Raw genomic sequence first — 25,702 nt, forward strand, 5'->3', positions numbered from 1 at the left:
GAACTCTGCCAACACGTGGGAAGCCTGGGAGTAGCTCTCCTTAAGAGCCTCCATTAAGGAGGACAGCAGAGGGAGGCCTCGATCTTGGTCCTATGAAACTTGTTTGGACCGGCCTGTTCATCTACAGAGCTTTAAGATAGTAATGACTATTGTTTTAGGCCACTAAATTTATGGTAGTTTTTTTCATGACAACAATAGAAATCAAATAATAAAGAATGAGAGACTGTGAAAAGTGACCATATCTGAAAAAGTATTGAATAAGAATTTTAGATATGAAAAGCATGATAATTTAAATTAAAAATGTAATGAAATGGTTAAATAGCACATTACACCAACTAGGAAAGAAATGTGTGTGAACGTGAGGACACATTCCAAAAAAATTAATTAGAACGCAACACAGAGATAGACAAAAGGAACTCTGAAAGGGACATTAAGGAAAATACAAGCCAGGATGATAAATATAACATATGTTTAATTGAAATTCCAAGACTAGATTAAAAAACAAGGGAGACAACAATCATTGAACACAATGAGTGATAATTTTCCAATACTAGTAAGTGAAACAGAATTTTTCAGGAAGCATAAAGAATCCAAAGCAGGATTTAAAAAGAAAAAAAAAAAGTAAATGTACACTCACCTCCATGATTGTGGAATAGTGGAACCCCCAAAGGAAGGACAAGATCTTTACAGAGAAATTAAGGCTTAGCCTAAGGCTACCTTCTCCAGAGCAACTGGAAACACGTATCGCAAGTGCGAAAACAAGGAACCGTCAACCTAGAATCGTACATCTAGAAAATCTACATTTTAAGAATAAAAGGAAACTCAAGAATTTTCAAACTCGCAGAAACTAAGGGAGTTTACCACCAGCCAAAGCTCCAAAGTTACTTCCAATGTCTATAACAAAGGAAAAGATAATCCAAAAAAGAAAATAATGTGACACATTATACGTGGGTTTAAAAAACCGACTAGAATTAAAATCCTGCAAAAGTGTAACATACAGTTCAAAGGAGACAAAACATTCTAATTTTCTCTGAAGCCCCCATTTTTCTTGGCGGCAGAACACTTAATCTAGTTGAATCCAAGTCGAATTCACCATGTCTGTGTTTTAATGGATGTCAGAGTTTAATTTAGTCAACTCGGCCTTACGTTTTTAGAGCCTCTCTCTTATTGATTTCGCTTAGGGGTTTTATCTAAACTGTGTAGCGGGTGCGTCCACAGCCCCCTGGGAGGCCGGCTGGAGCTTCTGAACCCAGACTGTGCCCCCCTGCGCCCCATCCGACCCGTCGCTCCACCTCTGCAGAGCCAGCCTCGTGCTCTCTGCACCCTGGCCCCCGGTCTCCAGGATGGAGCCCCACCTGCGCCCAGAAGCCCGGCCCCTCCCCGCCCCAGGAAGTGCTCACTGCTTCTGCCCTGAGTTCTAGTAGCAAGGGGTTCACAGCAAAAATAAGGAATGTGACCTCGTGCCCCAGAGGGGAGCCTCGCATCACAGGAGGCCCCGCCCCAGCCCTCACCTGCGCGGTCCTCACCTGGAGCAGCCGGGCACGGCCTCTAGGGCCGCGGGGATGAGACGAGGGGTCGCGGAGGCCCCTCCCCGGGCTCGTGCAGGCGCAGCAGGGTTAGCCCCAGGTCCCCCCAGGAGTCGCACCCACCACCTGGGTCTAAGCCCTGCTTTGGAAGACTCTAGCCGGGTCTCCCCGGAGCCTGGGATTTACGGTAGAAGGGCGACTCCTGTTTGTAACGCCTAAATGCAGATTTCCAGAAAATCTTATTTTTACAAAATCAGTCCTTGGTTGAGAGAGAGCCCTGGAGGTCAAAGGGTGAACGAAGCATGTATCTTTTTAGACGGGCCCCCACTTACAGAGCCCGGCTCAGGGAGACAGTCTAGGAGGGTTTCCACCCCACATGGGATGCTGCAACCCAAGTTCAATAACTTAGTGAAATAATAATAGTGGCATGTTGGTGTCGAATGAGCCTCTCGCTCCATGAAATTATTCTCATCACTGTTCTCACTTCAGGGATGTTCAGAGAGTTCACCCACCCCCGCCCTGCTGCTGGTACCCCCAGAGCTTGCCCGCCAGGGTGTTGATGGATCCTGACACCTGTAGCCCACCTGTAGTGCACCTGCTGGGGCCCACGTGCCCTCTGACCCCCCGTGGCCATGGAGTCGACACCTGCCTTTGTGGCTACAGTTCTGTAAAAAATATGACCGAAAGATTGACCAAATATTGGAAATGTCACGCAGCCTCCTCCTTTGTTCCCAGAAAACGTATGTGCTCTTGCCTCTATTTGCAACAGCCAGCATTTCCATTATTTTTCCTTATTTATTCTAATTGCTTCATTCTATCCTTTTTTATCAGCACACCTGTCTTTCTTGACATATTGTCTTTTATTTTTATTTAAGCAAATGCGCTTAGACTTCTCAGAAAGTCAGACGCTACGTTTGTTAGAATCTCTAAGAATACTGGTCTCTGACGGCGTTTCCACACACAAAAAAATTACAAATAGATCACTTCATCCATGTATTCCAACCTCTGTTGTGGCCTATGGATAAATTTTCAAATAAAGCTGGAAAATTACCTACCTTATATTCTGTGCAATGGCTTTCAAACTCCAAGTCATCTTGATAGAGAGTGAGGGAAATGTTTGCTGGAAAAGCTAGGAAAGAAGAGACGAGATGTTTTGAAAAAAGCAAGTTTGATTTATCCTAACATGACTGCCATGAAATTGGCTTCCAGTTTGACAAAAGACGTTGATTCTTCAAACACTTTTGTATCTATTAGACATCAGCCCTCCAGACTAGCTTCCAGGGTCCTTCCTTAACACTCTTGATGATGTTCAGGGATTTTACCACCTTAGACAATGAAAATAAGCAGGTACCAGTCGCAAAAAAGTTTGAGACTAGCACAGGAGCCCAATGAACTCTAGTCATAACAGATAAATCAACTCAGGAAGAATTGACATCATAAAATTTCTGAGCCTCCTGACCCAGGAGCACGCCGTATCTCTCTATTTAGGTATTCTTCAACTTCTCTGGGCAATGCCGTAGAGCTTTCAATGCACAGTCTTGTTCATCTTTAAACACATTTATCCCTAAGTGCTTCATGTTTTTGATATCACTGTATTTCATTTTTTGACGTTATTGTAAGTGGTCTGTTTTTTGGCACCAATTTCTGATTGACAGTTACCAGGATTTAGAAATGCCGCACATTTTTATAAACTGATTTTGTATCTTCACCTGCACTAAGCTAACTTATTATTTCTACTTGGGGTTTGTTTGTTTTTAAATAGATTTCATAAGACTTTGTACTTAATAATATCTTCTTTGAATAAACTCAGTGAAATTTATCCATTCCAATCTAGATATTTTTATTTCTCATTTTATCTTAAGATATCCTTGTCTTTTTTCTGCCCTTAGTAGCAAAGCATTTTTTTTAACCATTAATCATGAATGTTGGCTGTAGAATTTTCAGAGCCTCTTTATCAGATTGAGGAAACTTCTATTGCTAGTTTGCCGAGAGGTTTTGTTTGTTTTTTAATCAAGAATGGATGTTGGAATTTGTCAAATGCTTTTTCTATATCTTTGGAGCTGATCTTATGATTTTCTTTATAAGTCTGTTAGTATGCTAAATTACATTGAATTAAACAAACTTTGAACATATTTTGTATTTTTATATATATTGTTATATTTTATTTACTAAAATGTCATTAAGAATTTTTGCACCAGTGTTCAGGAGGGACATTGGTCTGAAGCTTTCGGACCTTGTTGTTGTATTAAGGTAATGCTTGCCTTGGAGAATGAGCTAGAAAGCATTTCTTCTCTTCAGTTGTCTACAAGAGTTGTAGAATTTAAATCCTTTTGAACTTACTGAGATTTGCTTATGAAATTTACATTCTGATAAATATTCTGCCTTGAAAAAGATATGTATTCTGCTATTATTGGGCAGAGTCTTCTAAAGTGTTAATTGGGTCCACTTGGTTGCTACTTTTTTTCATATTCTATATTCTGACTGATTTTTTCCCCTACTTGTTCTATCAGTGATATATTGAGAGAGGAATGTTAAAATCCTTGCCTATAATTGTGGATTCACCAATTCTTGCATTTTTATCAGGTTTTGCTTTATGTTTTTCAAAGCTGTATTTTTTGGTTGATGTGCCAATGTTTAAAGTTGCACATTATGCCTTTATCCCCATGTGATGCTCTTTTATCAATGTTGGTATTCTTCACTCTGAAATACATTGATATTAATATAAGTATTTCAACTTTTTAAATTAGTTTTAGCATGAGTTATCTTTCTCCAGCCTTTTATTTTTAACCTACTTGAGTTTTTAAAGTGAGTTTCTTGTAGGAAATATAATTGAATCTTGCTTTCTTATGTTTTAATAAAAAATGACAGATTCTTTTAATTTAGGTGTTTAGGTCATTTATATTTAATGTGATTACTGGTATAATTGCACTTAAGTCTACCATTTTGCTATTTTTTTCTATTTCTATTTCTTCTGATTTATATCCTTTTTGATGGGAAATGTATTTTAATTCCTAACTCCGTTCTTTTGAATGTAATGTGTATTTTTTTTTCTTCTGGTTGCCTTTAAGATATTTTTCTTTATTACTGATTTTGTGTAATCTAATTGTGAGGTACCTTGATGTCATTTTCTTTGTTTCTAGTGTTCAGGGTTCATTAGGCTTTGAAGTATTTATAGGTTTGTTTGTTTTTTAATCAAATCTAGAAAATCTTCATCTACTATCCCTTAAAATATTCTCTCTACACCTTTTATTTCAGAGACTACAATTACAAACGTATTTGGTCACTTGAAATTATCCCAAAGTACACTTGCTGGAATGGCTCTGTTTTTGTTCTTTGTTTTTTCCACCATTTTCTCTGTATTATTTTGAATAGTTTCTATCGCTACATCTTTCAGTTCACCAATTCTTTCTTTTGCACTGCTGAATCTTCTATTAAATCCATCAAGTGTATTTTCCATTTAATGGAAATGTAATTTTCAACTCTAGAAATTTGACTTAGGTCTTTTATATTTTTCCTGTCATTACTGAGCATATGTATATTTTTCTCTACCTTCTTGAACATACATAGTATAGTTTTAATAACTTTTAATGTTCTTGTCTACTAATTCTATCACATATTCATTCCTGCCTCTATGTCTATTGCTTGATTTCTCTCTTTCAAGAGTCAGATTTTCCTGCTTTTTCTACCTGATATGTTTTTTCAATTGAAAGAAAGACATTGCTTATTTTGCTTTGTTTAATACCAGATATATTTTTATTCCTATATACTTGAATGTTATTCTGGGACACAGTTGCATTATTTGGAAACAATTTGATCCTTTTGAGGTTTGTTCTTCAGAGTTTTTTTAAAGATTTTATTTATTTTTGACACACACATGCAGAGAGGGAGAGAGAGAGAGAGAGAGAGAGAGAGGCAGAGACACAGGCAGAGGGAGAAGCAGGCTCCATGCAGGGACCCCAACGTGGGACTCGATCCCGGGTCTCCAGGATCACGCCCTGGGCTGAAGGTGGCGCTAAACCGCTGAGCCACCAGGGCTGCCCTGCTCTTCAGATTTATCGAGTGAGACTAGAACACCCTTTAGTCTACAGCTACACTTGCCTCACTACTAAGACAATGCCCTTTTGAGCATTGTACTTAATGCTCCATTAAATTTAAGGTTTTCCATTCTAGCTGGTGGGAACATGAATTATTCCCAGCCCTGTGTTAGCTTTTGGAGTTTGTTCCATCTAATAATTTTGATTAGTTCTTTCTTCACCCTCAGGTAGTTTCCTCTGAGACTTGTGTTGATCAGTAGTCAGCAGAATAGTGGACAAGATGCCCACAGATCTTTATGCACATGTCCCATGTCCGTGCCTGTTTTTCCTTTCTGATTCTCTGCCTGAAAACTGTAGCTACCACCTCTCTTCAGTCTCCCAGCTCCAACTATTCAACACATGATCACCAGCATCTGCCTGGATTCCTCCTTTTTTGAACTGCTGCCTGGATACTCTTCCCTTGTTGTAAGTTGGAATAATCAGAGGACTCAACTATTTTTTCTCTTTCAGCGATCACTGCCTATGTTGCCTGATATCCAATGTCTGAAAACTGCCATTTCAAATAATTTCTCCTATTGTAGTTGTTTCAGGCAGAGTGTATTCCTGTTCCTCATGCTGCATTTTACTGAAAGTAGAAGTATCTAGAAGAGTCAGATTTAATTACAGTCTTTTTTTATTTTTATTTTTCCTAGTAAGGTTGAAATCAGAACAAGTTGAGTTAATTGGATGGTTATGAAGTCTCCAATTTTAATCACTGGTGTATAATGCAGCTCTTAAATAAGAGCAAACCCTGGATGAGGAGCCTACTCTTCCTATTACCTCAGGAATGCAATTCTGAATTTGTTGAGTTTGAGATTTATTCACCACTTATGAGAGACTCAAGAAGAAATAACTAATGGGCACTTAAATAATCCAAATGTGAGATGCAGAATAATGGTCGGACCTGCATTCTAGTTTAAAATATAAGATAGAGTCTAGAACATAGTAAAAATGTGTAGGAACAACCTTTCTGTTTTTTTTATCAACTTCAATACTATGACAGCTACTTAATATTAATGTCCTAAATTGATATATTTTTAATTATTATCTTAATTCAAAACTGAAGATTTTATGGCCATACTTGAAATATAATTGTACAATATTATTTAAATGTAACTCGTTTTTGTTGTTGTTGTTGTTTTTATGTAAAAATAATTAAGGAATAAGCAAGTTTAAAATCCTGGGGAAATTGTTCAGAGAACAATTCAGCCCCAAAGTAAGTTCAACCTGAGAAGATTAGGTCTCTGACAGAGATTGTGGTCTGGCAAGAAAATTGTATCTTCACAGCCACGGGGCTTTCTGGGTAGATCATCTAACAAATGTTAAATGAATAATAAATAATGGCAGGTTATTCCTCAGGGTCTGGGAAGGCATTTTTGACTGCAGTCCTTGATATTGCTCTCCATAAACTTTTCATCTCCATCTCAGCTAGGAAAGTAATTGCTTCTGGCCAGAGCTGGGGGTTCACAGGAGCAAGAAGTCCTTTTCTCACAGAATCTGGTAGGGTCCTCATCCTCCCCCATACAGAACCTACTCATGGGCCCTCCCTAGAATTTGAACAAGGCCAGAATCCATCATCAGAACTGGAATTCGAATTCTTTTATTGCATCTGTAGTCAGGACTGTATGCATGATTTAATGTGCTAGATATTTTATACTTTGAGTTAAAAACTGCTTCATTATTTTTTTTTTTAAGATTTTTATTTATTGATTCTTGAGAGACACAGAGAGAGAGAGGCAAAGACACAGGCGGAGGGAGAAGCAAGCTTCCTGCGGGGACCCTGATGTAGGATTCTGATCCCAGGACCCCAGGATCACGACCTGAACCAAAGGCAGATGCTCAACCCCTGAGCCACCCAGGTGCCCCTTAAAGCAGCTTTGTAGTTAATATATTGCTGAGGGCTATTGTTACTTGTGCTTGTTTCCCTCCCCCCTCCTTTTCTTTTGTAAAACCAGAACTCTGAAGGTTATAAAGAACCTCAGTCTTCTCATGGAGACAGAAGTCCCACTGGCCTCTGTGTACATACATACCATCCCCTATATCTATCTCCTTTATCTTCACATATTCATTTGACTAAAGAATATAAACAAAAAAACACAATTGTATGCAATCCCCTAAAGCACTTTTGAGCATTTCTAGCAGCTTGCTTTTTAAAGATGTCATTAGCCAAGTACTTTGCAAAATATAAAGCAAGTTTCCAAGAAAGAGCCGTTCTAACTAGTAATCCTTGATGGGTTTTCCTGGGAAAACCTATATGGAAAGCAGAGATGATAACTAAACACACAAGTACCGGTGATTCTAGTATTACTATTGCATCTCATGCAATCTCCTCTGAATCTATTCTCTAAAGATTATTGATATTGAATCAGTAGTAAAGCGGCTCAGTATATCCAACAAAAACATTCAAAGAAATTCAAAATAGACTTTAAATTTAGATTTTTGAATGTCATGACAGAGGACAAAACCAGACTAAATAGTTTACCCAAGTTCAAGACTTATTAAATAGATATAGTAATCAAGACTATGTGCTCTTGGGAAAGAGATGGACAACTAGGGTTGACACGAAATGAAAACCCATAAATAGTCTCACATAACTATGCTTATTTTTGACAAAGCTACAAAAGTAATTTAATGAAGGAAAAATAGCCGTTCCAGCAAATGGTGTTAGAGAAGTGAACATCCATGGACCAAAACAGAAAACAAAACAAACAAGACTTTGACCTAAGCTTCATACTTTGTATGAAATTTAGCTCAAGATTGATCGTGAACTTAAATGCATAAAGTGGAAAAACATAAAATTCTAAAACATTTAGAGAAAAATATGGAAGATAATCTTTATGGATCTAGGGCTTAGCAAAGAGTTCTTAGAATTAACACCAAAAGTATAGTCCACGAAGCAAAACTTAATAATTTAAAATTTAAATTTGCTCAACAAATACCCCATTAAGAGAACAAAAAACAAGCCACGAAATGAGAAAATATTTGCAAACCACAGGGAATAATACTGATAATGGATGAAGGACGCCTAAACTCAGTAACAGACAATCCAATGAGAAAGTGCGCAAAAGATAGGAAGATACTCTTCCCAGAGGAGCCCATGCGGATGTTAAATAAGCACAGGAAAAAACTTCAACATCATGATCCAGTTAGATAAATGCAAATTAAAACCACAGTGAGATATTACCAGCCTCGCATCAGAATGGCTAAAATAAAGAATAATGACGGCACAAAATGCTGGCGAGGAGCGGAGGAAGGCGGCCACGCGTATAGGTGCTGCCCTGGAAAACTAAGCAGCAGCTTCTTAACAAAAAAATTGGACACAAAACTGCCATATGACCCAGCAATTGCAATTGTGGACATTTATTCCTGGGAAACAAGAATGTATGTTCTTACAAAAACCTATATAGGAGTGAAGGTCAGACCTTGGAAACAGCCTTGCTGACCCTCAGACACGTCCGGTGGAGCAGAGCCACACACTCCTACCGGGGAACATCACTCAGCACTGAAAAAGAACAACTGCTTTGCACCGAGCTGGGGCCTTGTAGGGCCTAAGCCCCTGAGTGTCCGTGGCCGCCCGGTGGAAAGGCCCAGGTGCCTCTCAGGGTCGTGGGGTCGAGCTTCCCGAGGCGCCAGGAGATTAGCGGGAGTCCCTGTAAACACCTGCCGCTGATGTGGCTCTGAGTCCCCCCACCGCCAACAGGAGATCACGGTGAGCAGGGGTGTGGGGCCCGAGGCTGCGCTGCAAGGTGCTGGGGCAGTGGGGCACCCAGAGGTGCAGACGCCTGGGCTGCACAGGCACCGCGTGACCTGGTGACCCTGGAGGGAGCAGCTCTGGGCCTCCTCTTCCCTTCCCAGTGTCATCCTTCACGACCCGTCTGTTCTCATTCTTCCTATCTGGGTGGCTGACACCTTTCCATCAAGCCCGCAGAATGTCTGTGTGAGTTGGAAGACGCATCCCCCCATGACTTCTTGTTTTCCACGAACCTTCGCATTGTTCGTTCTCAGCGGAGTCCGGGGACGTGCCACGTGCGAGGCGAAGCAGCAGGAGCTGAACCATCAACGCAACCATCGGCTCATCCTCTGACTCCCACTTGTGGGAAAATGTCAGCTTGTGAATTAGACTTTCCAAAATTTTCTTGTTGACATTTTCTATCCCCCTTTTTAATTCCCTCAGAAAAAAATATAACAAGAGCTGATCTGATAGTGCTCTCTGTTTCCCCAGTGTTGTTCTTAATGCCTATCAGCGTTACGTGCGAACATGCCAGGAAGAGTTGGGAAATCAGCCACGTCCCCTACACACACACTCACACACACTCACACACACATGCACACACACGCTCAGCCACTCCTGTTCAGAGGCTAGAATTAGTTGGGGGCTGATTCAGCCTGTTGTACAAAGCAAGAGCTTGCAATCGGTTCTAGGAATTCTTTGTGAGAACATATCATTGTAATAAATATTTCTGTCACTCTTAGGGGAAAAAAATCAGAATAAACAATGATCATCCGGAAAAGATCATTTAGTCCACATTCTCGCCTTTTGTATAAATGTGGGTGCTCAAAGATCTTTGATATGAAGAGCTCGTTGACCAGCTGATTTTAAGGAAGGTGTGACCAAGTTGTTTTGAACGAGTGAGTGGAATTTGAAAGCCTGGGGTGGGGAAGTACAAGATAAGGTAGGAACATGTTTGTATAATATTTAAGTATCATCCAGGGCACCTGGGCTCAATTGGTTCCGTCACCGACTTGGTTTCTGCTCAGGCCATGAACTCAGGGTCATGAGAAGGGCTCTGTGCTCAGTGAGGAGCCTGCTGGAAGATTCCCTCCGCCCCACTCTTGCCCACGTGCAAGCCCTCATGCGCTCTCTCTCTCTAAAATAAATAAATAAATCCTTAAAATAAACAAACAAACACTATCGAGATGCCTTGGATTTAGATTATTTGCCAGAATACCGTTGTCTAATTTAAGATTAGGAAAGTTTAAAAAATATATATATATATATGAGTTAAGACCTGGTTTGAGAGTAGGAAATCCCAAGGCCTGGGGTGCCTGGGTGGCTCAGTCGTAAAGTGTCTGCCTTCTGCTCAGATCCTGATCTCAGGGTCCTGGGATCGAGCCCCGAGTTAGGCTCCCTGCTCAGCGGGGAGTCTGCTTCTCCCTTTGTCTCTGCCACTCACCCCTGTAAAATGTCATACTATTGAGAGTACAAGATATAGTGCATGTATTTAGTTTTTAGGAAGCACTTTAAAATCATCCTCACTATTTTATTATTGCTTATAAAATACATTTTTGCCTATATGGATCGCAACTCTTATACAAGAGTAGGGTCAGAAAATCAACTCCTATTGAATCCTCTTGATAATTTCTTTTACTCTGTTTATTTTTAAACTTTTACCCTGGACTTCCTTCCAAAAAGGATTGTGATTGGATTATAGATATTGCAATCTAAGATAATTTTTTAAAAATAGAGGCAGAAAGAGTATAGGGAAAATAAATACAGGAATATCAGTTGAAGCTAAATGCATTACAGTGCATTTAAGATAATGTCACACAGAGTCAGGTGTCTTTTTACCTTGGTGCTAAAGAGGATCCCAGCCTTCATGACATTAATATAATAGTGAAGCTCCTGAGCTGTTTCTTAGAATGCTCTGTAATAAAATCCTATAAAATAATCACAAGATATCACTCAGGAAAAGCAAGTCTTGTTACGACCCGGGTGGGCAGTGGGGGTGAGTTGAGGTGGGGAGGGCAGATGGAGGGGAAATGACACTTTCCTAACTAAATGACACTTTAACTAAATGACTTTCATTTAGTTCAGGTGTTTGGTATCCTACTGGCTTGACTCAATATTTTATCTAAAGAATGACTATCATTGTTTTTGTTTTTTTTTATTATTATTGGAGTTCAATTTGTCAACATATAGCATAACACCCAGTGCTCATCCCATCATTGTCTTTGAATGTTAATCAATTATTTTTTATCTATTTTTTTATTTTTACCATGAAAGACTTCAAATATATAGAAAAGCACAGAAAATATTAGTAACAATACCAGTACACCCACTATCCCATGAATCCACGATGCAGATCTTTAAAATTAATAACAATGTATGATGTTCATTCCATGTATTTTTTCCAAAAAGAAATAAATATTCCAAATAACATCTAAAGCCCCCCAAAACTCATTATTTCCACTAGAGGTAATCACTGGCCTCACTGCCATCCATCCACGATGCCATACGTCCTCAACATCTGTGTGTATCCATAAGCAATTTATAGTACTGTGTTGAGAGTGGGTTTTTTTAAGTTTTATATAACTTTTCTCATTCTATCAGTGTATTTTTACAATATATTTTTCTTAGGAACTGTATCAATGTGCATTATTAGATATTAACAGATAACTATTATAATAACTGTATTAATAGATCTAGTTCATTCATTTTAATTTTTGTATAGCATTAGATCTTATGTTAAAAGACAATCTTATCAACTCCTCTAGTCGTGGACAATATTTTTTTCCCTTGTAATATTCTTGCCCATGGCTCGTTGTGCGCACGTATGAATTTCTCCAGAGAAGATCAGTATCATTGAAATTGCTCAGTTCCAGAGTACGGACACCTCCGGTTTTACTAGGCATCACCAAGACGGCTTTCAGGAGTGACCATTCGCATCTATCCTCCCGGCAGTGACGCACAGGAGTTCTCACTTGCCCACAATGTACAGGAGTTCTCACTTGCCCACATCCTTTTCAACGTTTGTTATTAGACATTTCAATTCTCGCCATTCTCATAGGAATTCTGTCTTGATATTGTTTTACCATTTTTCTAATATGTTCTGAGGTTGACCATTTTTCCATATATTTATTAGCCAGCCCTCAGAATTTCATGTTCTTTGAAGTGTCTATAAATTGGGTTTCCCTAATGTTCTGCTATTTCTTTTTATTGATTCATAGTAATTCTTTTTTTTTAATTTATATTTTAATTTTTTTCCATTTATGATAGTCACACAGAGAGAGAGAGAGAGAGGCAGAGACATAGGCAGAGGGAGAAGCAGGCTCCATGCACCGGGAGCCCAACGTGGGATTCGATCCCGGGTCTCCAGGATCGTGCCCTGGGCCAAAGGCAGGCACCAAACCGCTGCGCCACCCAGGGATCCCTAATTTATATTTTAAATAACAGTCTTCATGCTGGTTGGCAGGTTGTTGTTGTTGTTTTTCATGATGGATTATCTTTGAACCAATTTGTTAATTTTAATGTAGTAAAACTTATGAGTTGTTTTCTTTAGCATTTTGTGGTTTCTGCCCTTTTTGCCCTTATGGGTATACTCTATGCACTCATTTAGGAAACCCATCCCTGTGCCCCAATGTCATAAAGCTATTTTCTTATGTTTTGCAGCAATCTCATCTATAATATTAGTTTATAATTTTTCTTTCTTTGTCTTTGTCCAATTTCCTTATCAAGGTTATGATACTCATCATGTGAGTTAAATATCTTTCCCACTTTTTCTATTCCCTGAAGTCATTTCTGTTTGCTATAGACTATCTTTCTTCTAAGAGTCGAGAGAAATTGACTACATAAGTATCTAGAATTTTCCCACAAAATTTTACTGTAAAAGTTCAGATATAGCAAAGTCGAATGAGTTTTAGTGAAGGTCCCCGTATCTACTACCTAGATTGTACCACTAACATTTTACTCTACTTGCTTTATCACGGATCTGTCCATCTCTCCATCCCTCTGCCCAACTAGACTCTTGGGGGTAAATAGATTTGATTCTGCCTTGATGTAATAAATCAATTCGGACTTTAAAAAGTTTATTATGAATGACTTTCACCTCAGTTTTCAGTATTATCAGAATAAAGTTTTCGAAATGATCCTATTATTTTGTCTATTATATCTGTAACTGAGCCCATCTCTCCATTATATTTTTTTTTACAAATTGGTTGATCATGAACTATTTCACAAAACCTCTCAGTACATCACAACAAATCAATTTGAGACAATGTTCTGTGACCACAATGTAATAAAATTAGTAGCTAATAATATAAAGATAGTTCAAAATAACCTCAAGCGTTACACTTTTTAAAAACATCTTTAATAAATGATCATACGGCGTGAATTGTAAGTCATGCTGGTGTGTTTGTTACGTATGTTCCATAAGTTGCTTCCAGTAGCATCTCGGTGCTGTCAGCATGTCTCTACCGAGCGATTTGTGCTCGTATGCCCTGTGCATTTTCCTCTGTGCTACGGCTGTTGAGATCCTGCTGTGTGTGCTTTCATAAGATTCCAGCCTTCTCCTCATAGGTCCCCGTGGATTTTATGTTGTGACGTCGTGGTCAGAACAAGCACCTGTTCCGTGAGCTGCCGTGCCTGTGGATTCCACACGATGCCCAGTGATTCACTGTAATCCGTCCTGCTCCTGTCACTTGTGCACCGTGGGAGAAGCTGCCGTCTCCCCCGTTCCTGTGGGACGCAGCCTGTGTCACCGCTTTCCTGACTTGGATCTCTGCTCCTAGTCAGGTTAGGCCATCACCCTTTTGCGACCGGGCCCAGGCGCTGCTCGAAGAACACTGGCTGCACACAGAGAAGAGCAGTGGAGCCCCGGCTGCTCCCACTGTGTGTCCCGGGCCCCAGACACCCCCGGTGTCGGGCACTGGCCCTGAGGACTTGGGGGCCAGGGCTGCTCCCCACCCCTTCCCCAGTAGCGGGGGACAGCGGGCACTCGGGGCTGGCCTGGGCCCGGCTCCCACGACAGGGCCAGCGTCCTCCTGGGCGCAGGCCTGCCCCGCGGCTCTCGGGCTCCCACTCACACTCAGGGCAGCAGCCCTAAGGGCACTTAGGGCTTCCTACACTGGGCCCATTCCCTGTCGCCTCACCGCTTTGTTAAAGGTGGAAAATTAGTTTAACTCTGATTTAGCGGCAGCAGGATCAGTGGAGGACGCGTCCTCAGCATTTCCCTCCTGCCCTTCCCGTTAGGGTGCAGCCGGCGCCGCCAGGCAGGTTGGGTCAGCACCCGCGTGCCTGTGCAAAAACACGCAAAGGCAGCCGGACATAATTCATTATTTGGAATTATACGCCTAAAATCTCGCCGGTGACAATAGAAGATTCTAAATGATCCTCACAGGATTTTGTTGTTGTTGTTATTTTTTCCCTTCTTCATTCGTTTGGTGCTATTTTCTAAAGCCTTGCTCACTGCCTTTGCACACTTATCCCGCGGTGTTCGGCGGGGTTCACATAGATGAGGGGCAGTACCTGCATGGCCCCCCAGCCGCCGCGGGGAGCACCTGACCTGTGTCTTCCTGGGGCTGAGCCCCCCCCACCCCACGGCCACCTGCTGAGGCTGTGCCAGGCCTGCCCCATCTGCTGGCCGCGGGTCTGGGCGCTGCAAAGCCAGGGGGGCCCGGGAGGGAGGCCCCCGGACTCAGGCGGGACAGACGTACAGACAGGCGGCCCTCCTTGGGCCTGGACGCCACCCATCCCGGGGTGCTGCTCGCTGCCTGTGGTCGCTGCAGGCACCCACCGGCCTGGCAGCAGTGCCCGGAGCAGCCCCCCAGGAGCCCCAAGCGTGGCCTCCAGCCACAAAGGCCCTGGGGGTGTGGGGCCAGAGCATCCCTGGGGAGGCCTGGGGGTGCGGGGCCAGAGCATCCCTGGGGAGGGGGCCTGGGGGTGCGGGGCCAGAGCATCCCTGGGGAGGGGGCCTGGGGGTGCGGGGCTGGAGCATCCCTGGGGAGGGGGCCTGGGGGTGCGGGGCCAGAGCATCCCTGGGGAGGGACCTGGGGGACACAGGGACCTGGGGCAGCCACCAGCACCTGTTGCCCGGACCCGGGGTGACACCTGTCTTACTCCTAATCTGCAGGAGACATGATGGTGGGGAGCAGGGAGGCTGTCCTAGCAACACGAGGTCTAAGATCCCATGTGGACAAAAGCAAATACAATCCTTTTTCCTGGGGATTCCTGGGGGGCTCAGCGGTTTAGCACCACCTCTGGCTCAGGGCGTGACCCCAGGGTTCCGGGATCGAGTCCCGTGTTGGGCTCCCTGCATGGAGCCTGCTTCTCCCTCTGCCTGGGTCTCTGCCTCTCTCTCTCCCTCTCTCTCTCTCTCTCTCTCTCTGTCTCTATGAATAAATAAATAAATCTGAAAAGAAAAGAAAAGAAAAGAAGAAAAGAGAAAAGAAAAGAAAAGAAAAGAAGAAAAGAAAAGAAAAAAGAAAAGAAAAGAAAAGAAAAGAAAAGAAAAGAAAAGAAAAGAAAAGAAAAGAAAAGAAAAGAAAAGAAATCCGTTTTCCCTGAGCAGAAGTGACACGGATAGTGCTGGGTTCGGGAACGGGTGTCGTGGCCGTGACCAAGTGGCCTGAGGCCTTTGGAGCTGCGGCGGCGACAGCACAGCCACCAGCCTTGCGCAGCGACACTGTCCCCGATACTGGGACCCCCGGGGGGGCTGACGCCCAGCCCCAGGCCCTGTCTCCATCGCCGTCCGCCACACACCACTGGGGGGATGTGATCCCAGCAGATTCAAGGATGTGAGAGTGGGAGGTCGACCTGGAATGACAGTCTCACTCTAAGTTTTGTCTTATGTTCGTGCTTCGTCCATATATGTGTTTCCCTTAATATATATTCATAATACGACACACGATGACATGCCTGTTCCCTGAGTTCCCAACAGCAGCAGAGAACGTCTGTGCACGAGGAGCCCACGTGGCACTTCTGGGGGAACCCGCGCTGGGGCACCTGGGGATGCTGCAGTGCCTGGGCCCACGGTGCTAGGGAGTGAGAGCCCCCAGCCGCCAGGTGACCCCTGACAGCAGCCACACTCCGCTCCCACCGGGATGACCGACCATTTTCACTTACCCTCATTTTTTTTCCCCAACAATTGATATTTGCATCTTTCCTATAATCTCGGCCCACTTGGTGAACAGATAATCAGTATTTGATGATTTAAGTCTGCATTTCCCTGATTGATAATGAGAATATTTTTAATTTCTTCTCTGAATTGCTTCTTCATGTTTTCCCATTTATGTTTCTGTTGAGCTGTTGGGCTTCTGTTCGTCAAACTACCATCTCCTTGTACCTTCTTGTTTGTAATCCTTTGACACTAGCAGCCGTGTCCAATCGTCCTGATAAACGATTGTCTTTTGCCTTTGTTTATTTTGTTTTTTTTTAATAGAAGTGTTTAGGTTTAAACCCTCATCAAATTAGCTTTTAATCCTCATTAAGTTTTTATCAAACTAATGTCTCTTTTCTTTTTTATTCTATACGTATCTTATTTAAGAAGAGCCTTCTCTTCTCCAGTTAGAAAGTTATTTTCTACAGTTTCTTTTAAAATATTTGTTTTGCTTTTCACATTTGTTTTTAACCCATTTAAAATGTATTTTGGTAAACACTGAGAATAAGCATCTATGTTAAGGCTTTCAGTATGAATAAACCTATTGCCCTGGTAATATAAGTTGAGAAGTCTAATATTTTCCCAGGCGATTGGCAAGACTATCTTCTCACGTGCCACATTAGAATAATCCCCGTGCTAGCATTTTCATCTCTTTCATTGACCTATTGGTTCTATTTTTAAAAAAATAAAGTTTTAATATAAATTTTAAATAAGATTTTTTCAGATAATTTTAGATTTACAGAAAGTTGCAAAGACAGTATAATATTTATGTCTTGCACCCAATTTCCCCTATTATTGACATTTTAATTGGTAAGATATATTGGAATTAAGAAACCAATATTGGAACATTATTATTAAATAAAGTACTTTCTTTAATCCTGTTTTCTTAGTTTTACCTAATGTCCTTTTTCTGCTCCAGGATAAGACCACCTTCAGGTGTCATATCTCCTTAGGCTCTCCCAACAATTTCTCGGACACTCTTTGTTTTAATAATCTTGACGATGTTGAGAGGTCCTGGTCAGGTAGTTTGTAGAATGCCACTCTACTGGGGTTTTTCTTTTTTCTTTTATATTTTATTTTATTTTATTTTATTTATTTTATTTTATTTTATTTTATTTTATTTTATTTTATTTTATTTATTTTATTTATTTTATTTTTTATATAAATTTATTTTTTATTGGTGTTCAATTTGCCAACATATAGAATAACACCCAGTGATCATCCCGTCAAGTGCCCCCCTCAGTGCCCGTCATCCAGTCACCCCCACCCCCTGCCCTCCTCCCCTTCCACCACCCCTAGTTTGTTTCCCAGAGTTAGGAGTCTCTCATGTTCAGTCTCCCTTTCTGATATTTCTATTGGGGTTTTTCTAATGTTTTTTTTTTTTTTTTCTCATGATTAGACTGGGCCTCTAGGTATTTTGATCTGCTTGGGTGCCTGCCCTGCTCTCCCCAGAAAGCTTCATTATGTGAGTAATACAACGTTTCGTACCTTCTTGGTGCTTGTGTAGCTTATTAGCCTGACATAGGAACTAAGTCTGAGGAGGAAGGGAGACCAGCAATCCTGCCTCAGCAGGGTGCCCATCACGGTTACTGTTGGTCATTAAAACAAATTAAGATCTTTGAATTGAGGCCCTAAACTGTATTCTGGTGAATGTTTACAGAGCAACTAAATATTCTTTTAAACTTCTCACCAGGATATCAATTATGAACCTGTGATGATAGATTTTATGTTGCATCTGTCTGACTTTCCCCTGTGGCTCCACATGATACTTTCTCTGGGACTGTCGTCATTTTCTTATATTAAAAAGAAGAAGAAAAGAAAAAGAAAACGCTTTAAAGCTTTCCTTCTAATATTTTGGTATTTGATACAGCTTTGAATTTATTTTGTGCTGCTATAAGGACAAGATACAACTTAATTTTTTCTATATACATGACCAACTATTCTAAAACTGGTTGTTGAATGCCCCTATTTTACCCCAGTAGTTTGAAAGACTCTGCCATATAAAATATTTCCATGTACGGTTGTGCGATGCCACCACAGACTTCTAGAAGGGGGAGCCTCCAGCTTAGGCCCCGTGCTTCAGGGGGTCTGCTGTTGTTCCCCTCCAGCCACAGACCTTCTCATGCAGAGAGGAGACGGCGACGCAAGAGACTTACCCACCCGGAGCCCGAGTCCCAGCTTTAGACCTAGCCAGCGATAGACACCCGGGATCCCAGAATCTTATGCCCAGACAACTGTGGGTGCACTGGTGTGGCTTCAGCGAGCCCCCCCAAGGGCAGACCACACCACAGTAAGCATGGGGGCTGTGCTGTCCACGGCAGGAGCCTGGATGTGCAGGCCACGGTCCCGGCGTCCACACACAGGTGCGCATGAGACCCTCGGGGATGGAAAGAGAACAGGGTTAGGCTGAGACTCGGGAGCTGGAGCTGAGGTCTACTCCTCCCATAGCACCACATCCTGAGACAGAACTCCAGGAATCCAAGAATTATAAATTCAGATCTTGCATTCCAAATATATATACATATAAATGTGCATATATCAAAATGAAAAGATAAAACATATTTCGCTTCATTGTTTGCTAGCTTGATTAAATGGCATATGGGTTTTCGTTTGCACTCTTGCCCGAGACCCTACAAAGGTTAAGGGGCATCTTGTGTTTGTGTATATTTCTAGGTTCTTTATCATGTTCCATTGGACCATTTGTCTAGTCCTGTTTCAATAACATTCTGCCTTCTTTAGAAAAAATGAGTGGGAAATATCAGAAAGGGAGACAGCACATGAGAGACTCCTAACTCTGGGAAACAAACTAGGGGTGGTGGAAGGGGAGGAGGGCGGGGGTGGGGGTGACTGGGTGACAGGCACTGAGGGGGGCACTTGAGCACTGGGTGTTATTCTATATGTTGGCAAATTGAACACCAATAAAAAATAAATTTATTAAAAAAATAATAAATCTCAAAAAACAATTCCCTAGATAACTACTTAAGAATTTGGGGTATTAAAAAAATAAAGAAAAAAGAACTCAGGCTATTAAAATGAACATTAAATGTTCAAACAAATATACATAAAATGTTTATTTTTAAGGTCTTGACTGTTAAGTAGTGACTTTTTTAACATAAAAATTCTATAAAAATACCACTTAGGTATTTGGAGGAAAAAAATTCAGAATATATGGTCTAATTACTTGTTGGTATGTAGTGGTTGCATATGTGTGTCCGTATAATCACCTATCTTTTCAACATTTAGGATATTTATATAAAGTATTTGTGCTTAGACATGTACAATTTTGTTTACTACCTAACTAGTAAGTGGATTTATATTTAAATGTAAATGTCTTTGCAGAGTTCAATGTGTTGAAATTCCTAATTTTCATACTAGACATTTCAAAATTTGCATGTATAATTGCACATTCCTTCACGCAAATAAAAACTTAGTTTTTGCCCTCCTGGAAAAAAAATTCTGCCTTAATTAATATAATAATTAATCGAAAGGGCAATTCTCCTGCCAATTTTATTCAAAATCATCTTCATTATTTTTGTCCTTTTTTTCTTCCAGTATAAATTTGTGGGGCCAGAGTAGCAAGTTAAAAAAAAAAAAAAGTCTCCTTTGAGCTATCACTTTGAATAAAAACTGTTTCATTCTCTTTTTAATTTAAAAGCTCCCTTTTAGCCTAATTTATGAATTTTCTCATATTTTAACTTCCCGCCATTAGTTCTACCTTAGTCTCTATGTCAGTGGTTCTAGACCAGAAGTGATTTCTGCCCTCCAAGGGACATTGGATGATGTCCGGAGACATTTTTTGGTTGTCACAGCTGAAGTGAGGGGTGCCCCTGGCATCTAGTGAGTAGAGACCAGAGATTCCCAGGGCAGTCCCCACAACAGATTGTCTGACCCAAAATGTCACTAGTGCGAAGGTTGAGAACCCTGTTCCAGACGACACAGGAACACGTAGAAGCCATCATGACGCACCCTACACACAAGTGTACATCAGAAGTGTGTGTACTTATTTGCACATACGTGAGCGTATTGTAATCGGCGCTTAGCTGACCACTTTCTCACCCACTGCCTTCAGCTGAGATTCTCCGAGCGATTTACCAACAAGATCGTGTTAATCCTCACCCGGTGCTCCACAAATAGGTGACACCACGATTCCACTGGCTTTGTTAATTCAGAGACACAGATTAAGCGCCTTACCAGTGCTCCTTAAAAAAGGAAAACTCTTGAAAAACATGTTCCATGAAGTCCTCTGTTTCAGCTATTATGTGATAGTTGATAGTTTCTTCCTTTCTTCTGCTTATGAAAGTTGGATGACTTTTCTTTTTTTTTATAAATTTATTTTTTATTGGCGTTCAATTTGCCAACATATAGAATAACAGCCAGTGCTCATCCCATCAAGTGCCCCCCTCAGTGCCCGTCACCCATTCACCCCCACCCCCCGCCCACCTCCCCTTCCACTACCCCTAGTTCGTTTCCCAGAGTTAGGAGTCTCTCATGTTCTGTCTCCCTTTCTGATATTTCCCACTCATTTCTTCTCCCCCTCTATTCCCTTTCACTATTTTTTATATTCCCCAAATGAGACCATATAATGTTTGTCCTTCTCCGACTGACTTACTTCACTCAGCATCATACCCTCCAGGTCCATCCACGTCGAAGCACATGGTGGGTATTTGCCATTTCTAATGGCTGAGGAATATTCCATTGTATACAGAGACCACATCTCCTTTATCCATCATCTGTCAATGGACACTGAGGCTCCCTCCACAGTGTGGCTACTGTGGACATTGCTGCTGTGAACATCGGGGTGCAGGTGTCCCGGCGTTTCCCTGCATCTGTATCTTTGGGGTAAATCCCCAACAGTGCAATTGCTGGGTCGTAGGGCAGGTCTATTTTTCACTCTTTGAGGAACCTCCACACAGTTTCCCAGAGAGGCTGCACCAGGTCACATTCCCACCCACAGTGCAGGAGGGTTCCCCTTTCTCCACATCCTCTCCAACATTTGTGGTTTCCTGCCTTGTTAATTTTCCCCATTCTCACCAGTGTGAGGTGGGATCTCATGGTGGTTTGGATGACTTTTCTTCAGGCAACAATACACTTCCTACTTTTCAACATGCTGTTGAACTCTAATTACCTAATTCTTAACATAGAAAAGGAGTCTGATTTTAATACACATTTAAAAACTTGATCTGGGTGGGTAGAAATATTTTCATACTTGAAGAAAAAAAATCTAAGGAAAGCTTTTATAAAAGATTGTAATGGTTTAGTGATTAAGAATCTGAAAAGAGCAGATGCTGTAAAGGAATTTACTGAACTGGGATCCCTGGATGGCCCAGCGGTTTAGCGCCTGCCTTCGGCCCAGGGCTTGACCCTGGAGACCCGGGATTGAGTCCCATGTCAGGCTCCCTGCATGGAGCCTGCTTCTTCCTCTGCCTGTGTCTCTGCCTCTCTCTCTCTCTCTCTCTCTCTCTCTATGTCTATCATGAATGAAGAAATAATATCTTTAAAAAAAAGGAATTTACTGAACTAATGAGGATAAGCAATGCCATTAGGTTTTAGACTTGATTTGTAAGCTTAATATTTGAAAGTAAAGTGATCTTTAGTAATTCTGAAGGGATTATTACTAAACACAGTGATTCTTAGGGAATTATAAATCTGTAAGTGGCTAGAAAAGAGTATTTCATGCTGAAGGCACTGGTCATGAGGGCAAGTCCAACCTCCTTGCTCCCCCAGCTGGTGGGATCATACTTCCGAGTGTGTGATGATTGACTTTAAGTGTCAACTACGTTGAGCCACGGTGCCAAGTATGTGGTCAAACATTTTTCTGGATAATTCTGTGATAATCATTGCTTTGGGTGAGATCAGCATTTAAAACAGTAATTTAGAATAAAGCTCATTACCCTCCTTACGGTGGATGGGCCTCATCAGGTGAATTCCTGAGAACTCTAGGCTGACCTCCTAGCAAGAGGGAATTATTCTGCGGCAGATGGCCTGTGTCCTTGAAGTGCGGCGTTGGCTCTTCCTGGATCTCCTGCCTGCCATCCCACCCTGCAGGTTTCAGATTTGCCAGCCTCAATAATCATATGAGTCAATTCCTTAAAATAGGTATCTTTCCGCACACACACACACTCACACACACACACCCTATTGGTTCTGTTTCTCTAGAAAACTCTGAGTAATACAGTATGTCATGAAATCCTTTAAAAAATTCTTTATTATGATCAACAATATGAAGGAAGATGGCTTGAGAGACATATACTTTGAACTAAAAGGAATTATACCCTGTGTCAAGTAGCCAGCTGTATTTTCTTTTATTTAGACAACAGGTTTACACACCTTTTTGTCTTCTCTACTCTCAGATCCCATCAACGTGTTGTGAGTTTCGCAGACTTGCTGAGACAAATACCGTACATGCAGTTCTCCTGCCCTTGAACATAAGGGAAACTGGATTTCCTAGGAGTTCTTGCAATTAGGCAGGCCAGTGGGACTGGTCTTGGCTAAAGGAATGTGAATGGAAATGACCGGGTCGCTTCCAGGTCGAGGCGGTCCTCAGGCTCTCTAGGCCTCCTACAGCAAACCCTGAGACCTGACGCTGAGTTGTCTGCGCCTCCCTTAACCAGGATCCTCGAGTGATTCTGTGGAGCAGAGCCCGCCTCTGCCTGGCCCTGACACAGAAATAAACCTTTATGGTCTTTAACTGCTGGAATTCACCGCTAATAGGTTGCCCGGGCATGGCCTAGTGTGTCCTGACCAATACATGTGCCGCGCTTCCTGCGGGCCCTACAGAAATACTAGGAGAAAAGTTGATTGCGACTATTCCCTTCTGGAACACGGTCACAGTCTCTAAAGGGATAATAAGGTGAACCCAGAATTAACACAATATAATCAAGAATTAATAAAGTTCTAAAATTAGCACCACCATGTTAACTGATACTCTGACTAAATTCAAACGTATTTGAATCAGTTTATGTCTCACAGTTTTTCTGACATCGTCCAACTCATCTCAGGTACCACGGCTTCCTTACCACGGTGACATAAAAATTAGGAAGATGGCTAGTTTTCTAACGTCGCGAGCTTCTCAGAGAAACACATTTCACAAATATCAGCACAAGTGTCATCTAAGGCTAATATTCCAGGCATGTACAAATCAAAGAAGAGTGATTATGTAATTTTAGACCCATTAATGTACCATCATCGTTAATCTCTATCATCGGGAGCTGGAGATTGATAGACTCTCTCTTCTACTTCTTCTCCTTCTAGAAATGATGGAACATAGATATCACAATGAATGTTTTTCTGGTTCCTGAGCTAGACTTCCCGCCTATGTGGATCAGGAGAAGAAGAAGAAGAAGGAGAAGAAGAAGAAGAAGAAGAAGAAGAAGAAGAAGAAGAAGAAGAAGAAGAAGAAGAAGAAGAAGAAGAAGAAGAAGAAGAAAAGAAGAAGAAGAAAAGAAGAAGAAGAAAAGAAGAAGAAGAAGAAGAAGAAGAAGAAGAAGAAGAGAAGAAGAAGAAGAAGAAGAAGAAGAAGAAGAAAAGAAGAAGAAAAGAAGAAGAGAAGAAGAAGAAGAAGAAGAAGAAGAAGAAGAAGAAGAAGAAAAGAAGAAAAGAAGAAGAAAAGAAGAAGAAAAGAAGAGAAGAAGAAGAAGAAGAAGAAGAAGAAGAAGAAGAAGAAGAGGAGGAGGAGGAGGAGGAGGAGGAGGAGAAGAAGAAGAAGAAGAAGAAGAAGAAGAAGAAGAAGAAGAAGAAGAAGAAGAAGAAAAATGCTTGAAGCTCAAACTTATCTCAGCAGCAATAGTCACTGGTCTTAGTCATCTGCTCTGCTCGAGTAAACTGTTTTTCAACTCTGAAAGTCATGAGGACGGTACTGGATTTGCCTGACTCTGTGCACCCCCTGGATTTACTCTCTTATGATGCTGAGCTAGTCATTTAATCAACCTCACCTTCAATTTCCTCAATTCAGAAATAAATTTGTTACTATGTAGCTCATACAGGTCTATCTGGTGGTTTAAAATGACTCAAAATTATTGATGAATAAATATAAGAATGGAGGGGTGGGTGGTAATCACGAGATCCATAGACTGCGATAATGCTTGTGAAAATGTTTTCTAAATGACCGAGAGTTCGAGAGCATAGAGTATCATCAATCAAACAGTGTTTTGAAGACATTTTCTCTAATGTTTATTTATTTATTTTTTTAGATTTTATGTATTTATTCATGAGAGACAGAGAGAGAGAGGCAGAGGCAGAGGCAGAGGGAGAAGCAGGCTCCATGCAGGAATCCTGATGTGGGACTCGATCCCGGGTCTCCAGGATCATGCCCTGCGGCAAAGGCAGATGCTCAAGCACTGAGCCACCCGGGCGTCCCTCTAATGCTTATTAGATGGGAGTCTAAAACCCGACGGGTTGACAATGCGGGGTTCTTAGGGCTTCTGTGAGCGCTTAGTGGGCTCCTCGGCAGCTGGAGACTTCCCTCGGCAGCAACCCGAGCAGAGGAAGCTCCGTGCTCCCCCTTCCCTGGAAACACGCGCTGGGGCTGGGCTTCTGCACCAGGAAGCTAAAGCTTGGCCTTGTGGAAACGGTGATTCAGAAGGAGGTTGAGAGAGACCCCGCAGGAGCTGCCTGCGCGCCCCGACCTTCCACCCTCGCCTCTGGGGGGCGGCCCTGCAGGAAGGTGCCCGGTCCGTGGGCCTCCAGGGAGGAACTTGCTCCGAGACCCTGAAGTGGTGTGAGGCCTCGGAGCTGCAAGCAATGCAGGCGTCAGGCGGAGTCCGCGTGAGGTCAGGCTCGGGGGTCCGAGGACCCTCCCAAAGGCGAAGCAAGTGCTTCTGAGCAGCTCTTTATTTTTTTGTTTGTTTTCCTGCTTTATTTATTTATTTTTAATGTAAAAGCATTGTCCTTTATTTTTTCTTTTTTTCTAAAATATATTTATTTTTTATTGGTGTTCAATTTGCCAACATACAGAATAGCACCCAGTGCTCATCCCAGCAAGTGCCCCCCTCAGCGCCCGAGCAGCTCTTTAAAGAGAGCCTGTGAGCAGCCGGGAGCTGCAGGCGCCCTGGACCGTCCCCCCGACGGCTGGAGCTCCTCGGAAGGAAGTCGGCCTGGGCCAGGGTCTGGGCCTGACTTGCTATTGATTCAGAGAAAACCCTTTTCTTCGGGCGTCAGAGTTGGATTTTGTCCCAAGCAGCAGCCTGTCGTGTCTCACTGCCCGGACCGGCTCACAGCAGGGGGTCGGCCT

At 42.0% G+C, this 25,702-nt stretch overlaps 1 protein-coding gene across 2 annotated transcripts in view; it reads left to right on the forward strand.

Annotated features, from left to right (window-relative positions):
* SLC13A1 (solute carrier family 13 member 1) overlaps positions 1-23,867 on the forward strand; it is a 105,136-nt gene extending 81,269 nt beyond the window's left edge. The window contains exon 16 of one of the 2 annotated variants that reach the window (XM_077855958.1): positions 23,725-23,867. The gene's annotated coding sequence lies outside the window, so the exon portion shown is untranslated. Of the gene's footprint in view, positions 1-13,895; positions 14,713-23,724 lie in introns of those variants that run through there. The other variant, XM_077855957.1, reaches the window with a different exon arrangement.
* The last annotated feature ends 1,835 nt before the right edge of the window (positions 23,868-25,702 follow it).

This window comes from Canis aureus, chromosome 18 (assembly GCF_053574225.1).
Source record: "Canis aureus isolate CA01 chromosome 18, VMU_Caureus_v.1.0, whole genome shotgun sequence".
Lineage (NCBI taxonomy): Eukaryota > Metazoa > Chordata > Mammalia > Carnivora > Canidae > Canis > Canis aureus.